The following is a 9,705-nucleotide window of genomic DNA, read 5'->3' as shown; positions in this document are numbered from 1 at the left end:
CCTATGCTTTTGGTGTCATATTGAGAAAATTATTGCCAAGACCAATGTCAAGGTGTTCCCAATGTTTTCTTCCAGGAATTTTGCAGTTTCAAGTTTTACATTTAAGACTTTAATCTGTTTTGAGTTAATAATTGTGTAGTATGAGATAGGGATCAAATTTCATTTTTTTGTGTGTCTGTAGAAACGCAGTTTTTTTCAGTACTGTTTATTGAACAGACTGTTCTTTCCCAATTGCCTGTTCTTAGCACTGTTGTCAAAGTAAGTTGTTCAGTAATCAAATGAGTTTATTTCTGGGTTCTCTGTTCTGTTCCATTTTGTCTGTATCTGTTTTTGTGCTAGCACCATACTATTTTGGTGATAGCTTTGTCAGATAATTTGAAGTCAGGAAGTGTGATGTCTCCAGCTTTTTGTTCTTGTTCAAAATTGCTTTGGCTGTTCAGGGTCTTTTGTAGTTCCATATGAATTTTAGGATTGTTTTTCTATTTTTGTAAAAAGTGCAATTGGGATTTTGTTAGGGTTTGCATTGAATCTGTAGATTGCTTTAGGTAGTATGGACACTTTGACAATATTAATTCTTCCAGTCTATGAACATGAGATGTCTTTCCACTTATTTGTGTCTTTATTCCATTTATTTATATAATTTATTTTGCTGATTCCCATAAATTCCTAAGTATTTTAATTTTTGTTGCTAAAGTAAATGTGATTGCATTCTGAATTTCCCTTTCAGATAGTTCATTTTGGTGCATTGAGGTGCCATGGAGTTTTATATGTTGATTCTGTGTCCTGAAACTTTACTGAATTCATTTATTAGTTCTACCAGTTTGGGGAGTGTGTGTGGTGGAGGGAGGGGGTCTTTTGAGTTTTCTATGTATGTGATCATGGCATGTAGAAATAATCTTACTTTTTCCTTTCTGACTTGGAAGCCCCTATTTTTCTTGCCTGATTGTTCTATGACTTCCAGTACTATGTTGAATAACAGTGATAGGAGTGAACATCCAGCCAGGCATGGTGGCTGAAGCCTGTAATTCTAGCACTTTGGGAGGCCAAGGCGGGCAGATGGCCTGACCTCAGGCGTTTGAGACCAGCCTGGGCAATTCTGTGCAACCCTGTCTTTACTAAAATACAAAAGAAATTAGCCATCCTTGGTGATGGGTGCCTGTAGTCCCAGCTACTAGGGAGGCTGAGGCAGGAGAATTGCTTGAACCTGGGAGGCAGACGTTATAGTGAGCCAAGATCTCACCACTGTACTCCAGGCTGGGTGACAGAGCAAGACTCCGTCCCTTTAGGAAAAANAAAAAAAAAAAAAAAGGTGAGCATCTTTTCCTTGTTCTGGATCTTAGAGGAAAGGCTTTCAGTCTTTCACCACTGAGTATGATTTTAGCTGTGGACATTTCATAAGTGACCTTTATTGCATTGAGGTAAGTTTCTTCCATACTTGTTTTGTTGAGAATCTATCATGAAAGGATGTTGATTTTTGTCAAATGCTTTTTCTAGGTCTATTGAGGTGATCATGATTTGTGTTTCATTCTTGTGATTGATCACATTGGTTGATTTTCATGTTAACTGACCCTGTATCCTATGGATAAATCCCACTTGACCATGGTGTATAATCATTTTAATGTGCTGTTGACATTGGTTTGCTAGTATTTTTTATTTATGTATGTATTTATGTAATTTTTTTTTTCCAGTGTCTCGCTCTGTTGCCCAGGCTGGAGTGCAGTGGCACAATCTCAGCTTACTGCAGCCTCTGCCTCCCAGGTTCAAGCAATTCTCCTGCCTCAGCCTCCTGAGTAGCTGGGGTTCCAGGTGCCTGCCGCAATACCTGGCTAATTTTTGTATTTTGCTTTGCTAGTATTTTATTAAGAATTTTTGCATTTATGTTCATCGGGGATATTGCCTGGTAGTTTTCTTATGTTACCTTAAGCTTTGGAATCAGGGTGATGCTGACTTTACAAAATGAGTTTGGGAGTATTCTCTTTTTGAATTTTTGGTAAGAAGGGCTAGCGTTCTTTGAATGTTTGAAGGTAGAATTATCCTATGAAGCCATCTGGTCCTGGGCATTTCTTTGTTGGAATTTTTTTTCTTTTTTGAGATAGGGCCTCATTCTGTTGCCTAGGCTGGAGGGCGGTGGTGTGATCATTGCTCACTGCAGCCTCAATCTCCTGTGCTCAAGTGATCCTCCTGCCTCAGCCTCTCATATAGCTGGGACTACAGGTGTACCCCACCGTTCCCAGATAACTTTTTTTTTCTTAGTAGTGATGAGATCTTTCTATGTTGCCTAGGCTGGTTTCCAGCTCCTGAGCTCAAGTGATCCTCCTGGCTCAGCCTTCCAAAGTACTGTAATTGTAGGTGTGAGCCACCACACTCAGCCTGGAATGTTTTTGATTACTGATTCAACTCCTTTTTTGTTATTGATCTGCTCACGCTTTCTGTTTCTTCTTGATTGAGTCTTGGTAGTTTGTGTGTTCCTAAGGATTTATCTATTTCTTCTAGGCTATTCCATTTATTGGCATATAAATGGTCATAATAGTCTCTTAATGATCCTTTTTATTTCTGTGTCATTCATTGTAATATCTTCTCTTTTATTTATTTGAATCTTGTTTAGTTAATCTAGCTAAAGGCTTGTTGATTTTGTTGATCTTTTTAAAAAGCCAACTCTTTTTTCTATTTTATTTCCACTTTAATTTTTCTTCTTCTACTAACTTTGAGTTTGTTCCTCTTTTTCTAGTTTCTTTATTTATACAGTTAGTTTCTTTCTTTCTTTTTTTTTGAGACAAAGACTTGTTTTGTCACCCAGGCTGGAGTACAGTGGCTCAACCTAAGTGCACTGCAACCTCCGCCTCCTGGGTTCAAGCGATTCTCCTGCCTAGCCTCCAGAGTAGCTGGGACTACAGGCGGTGCCACCATGCCTGACTAATTTTTTGTGTTTTTAGTTCAGATGGGGTTTCATCATGTTGGATAGGCTGGTTTCAAACTCTTGACATCAAGTGATCCACCCGCCTTGGCTTCCCAAAGTGCTGGGATTACAGTTGTGAGCCACTATGCCTGGCCAAAGTTAGGTTGAGATCGTTCTTGTTTTTAAACGTGGGTATTTAATGCTATACATTTCCCTTATGGAACTGCTTTTGCTGATTCTTGTAAATTTTAGAAAGTTGTAATTTTATTTTTGTTTCAAGGTATTTTAAAATTCTCTTTTGATTTCCTGTTTTATCCAATTGTTCAAGAATGTATTGTTTTTATGAATTTGTGAATTTTTCTATTTACCTTTTGTTATTGATTTCTAGTTCATTGCACTGTGGCCTAAGACTATACCAGGTATTATTTCAATCTTCTTAAATTTATTAAGACTTGTTTTGTGACTGAACATATCACCTATCTTGGAATATGTTCCATGTATGCTCAAGATGAAATTGTATTCTGCTGTTGGGTAGACAGTTCTGTATGTTAGGTCTATTTGGTGTATAGTGTTATTCAAATCAGTTGTTTATTTCTTGGTTGTCTGCCTGAATGTGCTCTTCATTATTGAAAGTGGAGTACTGAATTCCACTACTATTATTATAATGTTTTTAATCCCTCTCTTCCTGTCTGTCCATATTCGATTTATATATTTAAGTGCTCTGATGTTCAGTACATATATGTTTATAATTGTTATGGCTTCCTGTTGAATTGAAACATTTATCTTTATGTGATGACTTTCTTTGACCTTAGTAACAGTTAAAAGTCTGTTTTGTCTGATACAGGTATAGCCACCTTTGGTCTCTTTTGGTTATCATTTGCATGGAGTATCTTTTTCTAGCCCTTTATCTTTAGCCTGAGTGTACCTATAGCTAAAGTAAGCCTCTTGTAGACAGCATATTCCTGGATCTTTTTTTTTTTTTTTTCAATCCATTCCACTCTATGCCTTTTGATTGGGGGTGTTTAATCCATTTACATTTAAAGTATTTATTGGTAGGTAGGGATTTAATATTGCCATTCTGTTAATTGTTTTCTGTCTGTTTTCCAGCTCTTTTGTTCTCTTCCTTTCTTTTCTTTTTTTGTTATTTGATGATTTTTTGTAGTGGTTTGCTTTCATTCTTCCTTTGTCTGTATCTTCTGTGTACATAGTACAGGCTTTTTCTTTGTGGTTACTATGAGGCTTGTATACATTTTATTTTAGTTATTGAGATGGAGACTTGCTCTGTCACCCAGGCTGGAGTGCAGTGGCATGATCTTGGCTCACTGCAACCTCTGCCTCCCAGGTTCAAATGATTCTCATGCCTCAGCCTCCCGAGTAGCTGGGACTAGAGGTGCATGCCACCACACATGGCTAATTTTTGTATTTTTAGTAGAGATGGGGTTTTACCATAATGGCCAGGCTGGTCTTGAACTCTTGATCTCAGGTGATCTGCCTCCCTTGGCATTTCAAAGTGCTAGAATTACAGTCATAAGCCACTGCACCTGGCTACATTTTCTTTCAGTTATGACCACCTATTTTAATTTAATGATAACTTCAATTGCATACAAAAACTTTACAGGCATACTCCCCTCCACTATGTACTCTTCAAGTTAGAGTTTACTTATTTTTATATTGTGAATTTTTATATTGTGAATCATTACCAAATTTTTGTGGTTATAGTTATTATTGATACTTTTGTTTTTCAGCTTTTGTATTAGTGTTATGGGTAAATTGGGTACCACCATTACAGTATTACATTATTTTGTATTTGACTATATATTTACCTTTGCTTGTAAGATTTATGCTTTCACATTGCTTATTAGCATGTTTTTAATTCCATTTGAAGAATTCCTTTAAGCGTTTCTTATAAGACAGGTCTAATGGTGACAAAATCAGTTTTTGTTTATGTGGGAAAGACTTTATCTCCCTTTCATTTTTAAAGGATAGGTTTGCAGGATATGGTATTCTTGGTTGCCATTTTATGTCAATATTTTGAACATGTTATCCATTATTTCCTGGCCTGCAAAATTTCTGTGGAGAAATCTGCTGATTATCTTTTTTGAGACAAAGACCAAAAAAAGTTGCTTTTTTCTTGCAGCTTTCAAAATTCTTTGACTTTGACAGTTTCATTACAATGTGTCTTGGTGTAGACTTATGTCCAAACTATTTGGGGTCCTCTGGGCTTCTTCAGTCTGGATGTCTATTTCTCCCCAAAGACTCGGAAATCTTTTTAGTTATTATTTCTTCAAATACACTTTCTACTCCCTTCTCTTTCTTCTTCAGCTCATAACCTCATAATGTGTATATTAGTTCACTTGGTAGTGTCTCATAAATCCTATAAGCTTTCTTCACACATTTTAATTTCTTTTTTATTTTTTCTCTTCCAATTGGATAATTTCAAATGACCTGTTTGTGAGTTTGCAGATTCTTTCTCTGCTTGAGTCATCTTCTGAAGTTCTGTATTGCATTTTGTAGTTCAGTCATTATATTCTTCAGCTCCAGAATTTTTTTGATTTTCCTATATATTTGCTGAACTTCTCATTTTGTTCTTGCTTTGTGTTGTTTTCCTGATTTCATTAAATTGTTTATCGCTGTTCTCTTGTAGTTTGTGGAATTTCTCTAAAGCAATTATTTTGAATTATTTATCAGGCAATTCATGGATATACATCTCTTTGGATTATTTACTAAAAGTTTGTGTTCTTCCTTTGGTGTTGTCATGTTTCCCTGATTCCTTGTGATCTTCCTAGCCTTGCATAGGTGTTTGCACATTTAAAGAAGTAATCATTGGCTGGGTATGGTGGCTCATCCCTGCAACCCCAGAGCTTTGGAAGGCCAAGGTGGGCAAATCACTTAAACTGAGGAGTTCAAGACCAGCCTGGGCAACACAGTGAAACCCTGACTCTATCAAAAAAAATAGAAAAATTAGCCAGGCGTGGTGGTAAACATCTGTAGTCCCAGCTACTCAGGAGGCTAAGATGGGAGGATCCCTTGAGCGCAGGATGCAGAGGTTGCAGTGAGCCAAGATTGCAAAGAAATTTCACTGGAAACCCCTATTTTAAAAGCAATGTGAATACGTTAACAATACTGAACTACATGTTTAAATTTTTTTTTTTTTTTTTTTTTTTTTTTTTTTTTGAGATGGAGTCTCGCTGTGTCACCCAGGCCGAACGTGTGAGCCACCATGCCTGGCCAAAAAATTATTAAAAGGATAAATTTTATATTACATGATTTTTATCCATCCTGGAGTGCAGTGGCATGAACATGGCTCACTGCAGCCTTGGCCTCCTGGGTTCTAGTAATCCTCCTGCCTCAGCCTCCCCAGTAGCTGGGACTGCAGTCACACGCCACCATGCCCAGTGAAATTTTATTATTTGTAGAGACAAGGTCTCCCTTTGTTGCCCAGGCTAGTCTCAAACTCCTGGCTTAAGCAATCCTTTTGCCTTGGCTTCCCAAAATGCTGGGGTTACAGGCATGAGCCATGGTACCTAGCCAAAACCAAAATTTTTATTGATCTTTTCAAAGAACCAACTTTGGTTTTGCTGATTTTCTCTATTAATTTCTGCTATGGCTTGAATGTTCCCTCTGAAATTCATGTTGAAACTTAATCCCCAATGGGACTGTATTGAAAAGTAAGGCCAGCTGGTTGCAGTGGCACATGCTTAATCTCAGCATTTTGGGTGGCTGAAGTGGGGGGATTCCTTGAGGGCAGGAGTTCAAGACCAGCCTAGTCACCATAGCGAGACCATGTCTCTACAGAGATTTAAAAAAAGAAAAAAAAAAGACCAGGCATGGTGGCTCAGCGCCTGTAATCCGAGCACTTTGAGAGGCCGAGGCTGGCAGATCATGAGGTCTGGAGTTCAAGACCAACCTGGCCAACATGGTGAAACCCTTTCTCTACTAAAAATACAAAAATTAGTTGGGCATGGTGGTGGACACCTGTAATCCCAGCTACTCAGGCGGCTGAGGCAGGAGTCTTTTTGAACCCGGGAGGCAGAGGTTGCAGAAAGCTGAAATAATGCCACTGCACTCCAGCCAGGACAACAGCAACAGTGCAAGACTCCGTCTAAAAAAAAATTAGCCAGGCGTGGTGGCACACATCTGGTGGGATAGGGACAGGGTTGGATAGAAAGCATTCTAGGTACAGACATGGTGAAGCAGGGAAGCAGGGCACATTCAGGTAACTCTTCTCCAAACCGAAAAGACAACTATTGCCTCTCTGAAGCAACAGAGAAGGAAATCATCTTTTCTTTTGTTAACAACTCAAAACTCTAGCTCCAGACCAGGTGTGGTGTTAACAGCTCACAACTCTAGCTCCAGGCCAGCCGAGGCAGCTCGTGCCTGTAATCCCAAACCAAGGTCGGTGGATCACTTGAGGTCAGGGGTTCAAGACCAGCCTTCCCAACATGGTAAAACCCTGTCTATACAAAAATTAGCTGGGCATCATGGCAGTTGCCTGTAATTCCAGCTACTTGGGAGCCTGAGGCAGGAGAACCCGGGAGGTGGAGGTTGCAGTGAGCCAAGATCGCGCCACTGCACTGCAGCCTGGGCAACAAAGTGACACTCTGTCTTCAAAATAATAATTTAATAATAATAATTATTACTAAAACCTTCCAAAAAATAAAGCACCAGGCTCAGAAGAGTTCACTGGTAAATTCAATATGTTCCAGAAAATAGGAACAGAGAGAAACACTTGCTAGCTTATTCTCTGAGGCCAAAAATACGTAAGTACCAAAACCATGGCCAGGCGTGGTGGCTCATGCCTTGAGATTGGCCTGGCCAACATGGCGAAACCCTATCTCTACTAAAAGTACAAAAGATAGCGTGGTGTTGTGGCAGGGGCCTGTAATCTTAGCTACTTGGGAGGCTGAGGCAGGAGAATCTCTTGAACCCAGAAGGCAGAGGTTGCAGTGATCCGAGACCTCACTACTGCACTTCAGCCTGGGCAACAGAGCAAGACTCCATTACCCCCGCCCCCAAAAAAACCCTAATTAACAAATAAATTAAAGATCTGAACAGACACTTTACTAAAGAAGATAAACAGATGGCAAACACACGTATTAAAAGATGCTGAACATCATATGTCATTAAGGAATTGCAAATTAAAACAGTGAGATACTGTTACACACCTATTGGAATGGCTAAAATCCAAAATGCTGACAACACCAAATTCTGGTGAAGATGTGGAGCAACAGGAACGCTCATTCATTGCTGCTGGGAGTACAAAAATAATACACTTTGGGAGACAGTTGGGCAGTTTCTCACTAAACTAAATATATTCTTACCATATGTCGCAGCAATTGTGTTCCTTGGTATTTATCCAAATAAGTTGAAAATCTATGTCCATGAAAATCTGCACTCAAATATTTATAGCAGCTTTATTCGTAATTGCCCAAACCTGGAAGCAACAAAGATGTCCTTGAATAGTTGAATGGATAAACACTGGTACATCTATACAATGGAATATTATTCCTTTTAGTACCTTGCTTAAAAAGTAATATGCTGTCAAATCATGAAAAGATATGAAGGAACCTTAAATTCATATTGCTAAGTGAAAGAAGCCAGTCTGAAAAGGTTATTTACTGTATGATTCAAACTCTGACATTCTGGAAAAGGCAAAACTATGGAGACAGTGACAAGGTCAATGATTGCCAGAAGTAGAAGAGAGGGAAGGGAGGGATGAACCAGGTGGAACAAGGATTTTTTGGGCAGTGAAACTATTCTGTATAATACTGTAGCAGTGGATGCACCTCATTACACATTAGTGAAACCCCAGTGAATGTATAGCACAAAGAGTGAACCCTAATGTAAATTATGAACGTTGGCTAATAATAATGTTTCAGAATTATCAATTATAACAAATGTACCACATTAATGCAGGATGTTAACAACAGGGGAAACAGTGAGGGAAGAGAGGGTATATGGAACTTGGCATTTTCTGCTTAATTATTCAGGAAACCCAAACCTGGTCGTTAAAGGGCTTGGATCAGGGGAGGGTTGGGGAGCCTATTTAGGGGGAGAGACTGATTTCCCACAGCTTTTTGTCTGACTCCCAAGCTAGGTGGCAAAAACCACCATGTAGAAAAGCCTGGGCCTGAATAACTACTTATTCAGGTGCCATTCTCAGTGCTTTACATAAATTAGCTCACTTAATTCCTGAGGAATAATCCCATGAGGTAGGAACTATTATTATCCCCTCTAAAGGAAGTAGAATATTCTATTACATTATCCCCATTATAGAGGAAGCAGAAGCACAGAGATTAAGTAGGGTGCCTAAGATTGCACAGCTGTAAGTGGAGTGAGGATTTACATCTAGGTATTAGTATATACAACTAAATTACCATCTTATTCTCATTTATAAACCCAGTCAGTCTTTTTAATAAGGAAAATCATCTCTATTATTTTACACACCCCAAGTCAGTGCAGATGGATTTGTTTCACCCTGGAGAAGTAAAGGGTCTTTGTAGAGGTAAAGGTCTGTCTTTGTAGGACACGTTTACACACAGCCTCTCCAGGGACTGTCTTGAGGAATAGTTTTAAAGAACTTCTTGACGCTCTTAAAACAGGAACCAACTTGTATTTTTTTTTCTCTTTTTCTTTTTTCGAGATGGAGTCTGCCTCTGTCACCCAGGCTGGAGTAAAGTGGTGTGATCTCGGCTCACTGCAACCTCCACCTGGGTTCAAGTGGTTCTTATGGCCTCAGCCTCCCGAGTAGGTGGGACTACAGTAATGCACCACCATGTCCAACTAATTTTTTGTATTTTTATTAGAGA

The 9,705-nt window shown here is 38.9% G+C and overlaps 1 protein-coding gene across 2 annotated transcripts in view; it reads left to right on the top strand.

Annotated features, from left to right (window-relative positions):
• Nucleotides 1–1,344: 1,344 nt before the first annotated feature.
• The window catches only part of PHETA2 (PH domain containing endocytic trafficking adaptor 2), a 51,282-nt gene continuing 42,921 nt past the window's right edge, over nucleotides 1,345–9,705 (top strand). Inside the window, exon 1 of one of the 2 annotated variants that reach the window (XM_037731981.1) lies at nucleotides 1,345–1,418. The gene's annotated coding sequence lies outside the window, so the exon portion shown is untranslated. The remainder of the gene's footprint in view (nucleotides 1,419–9,705) is intronic. The other variant, XM_037731980.1, reaches the window with a different exon arrangement.

Source organism: Cebus imitator, unplaced genomic scaffold, assembly GCF_001604975.1.
Source record: "Cebus imitator isolate Cc_AM_T3 unplaced genomic scaffold, Cebus_imitator-1.0 Scaffold435, whole genome shotgun sequence".
Classification (NCBI taxonomy): Eukaryota; Metazoa; Chordata; class Mammalia; order Primates; family Cebidae; genus Cebus; species Cebus imitator.
Note: the sequence above shows the minus strand (reverse complement) of the source record. Positions and strands in the feature narration are given on the sequence as shown.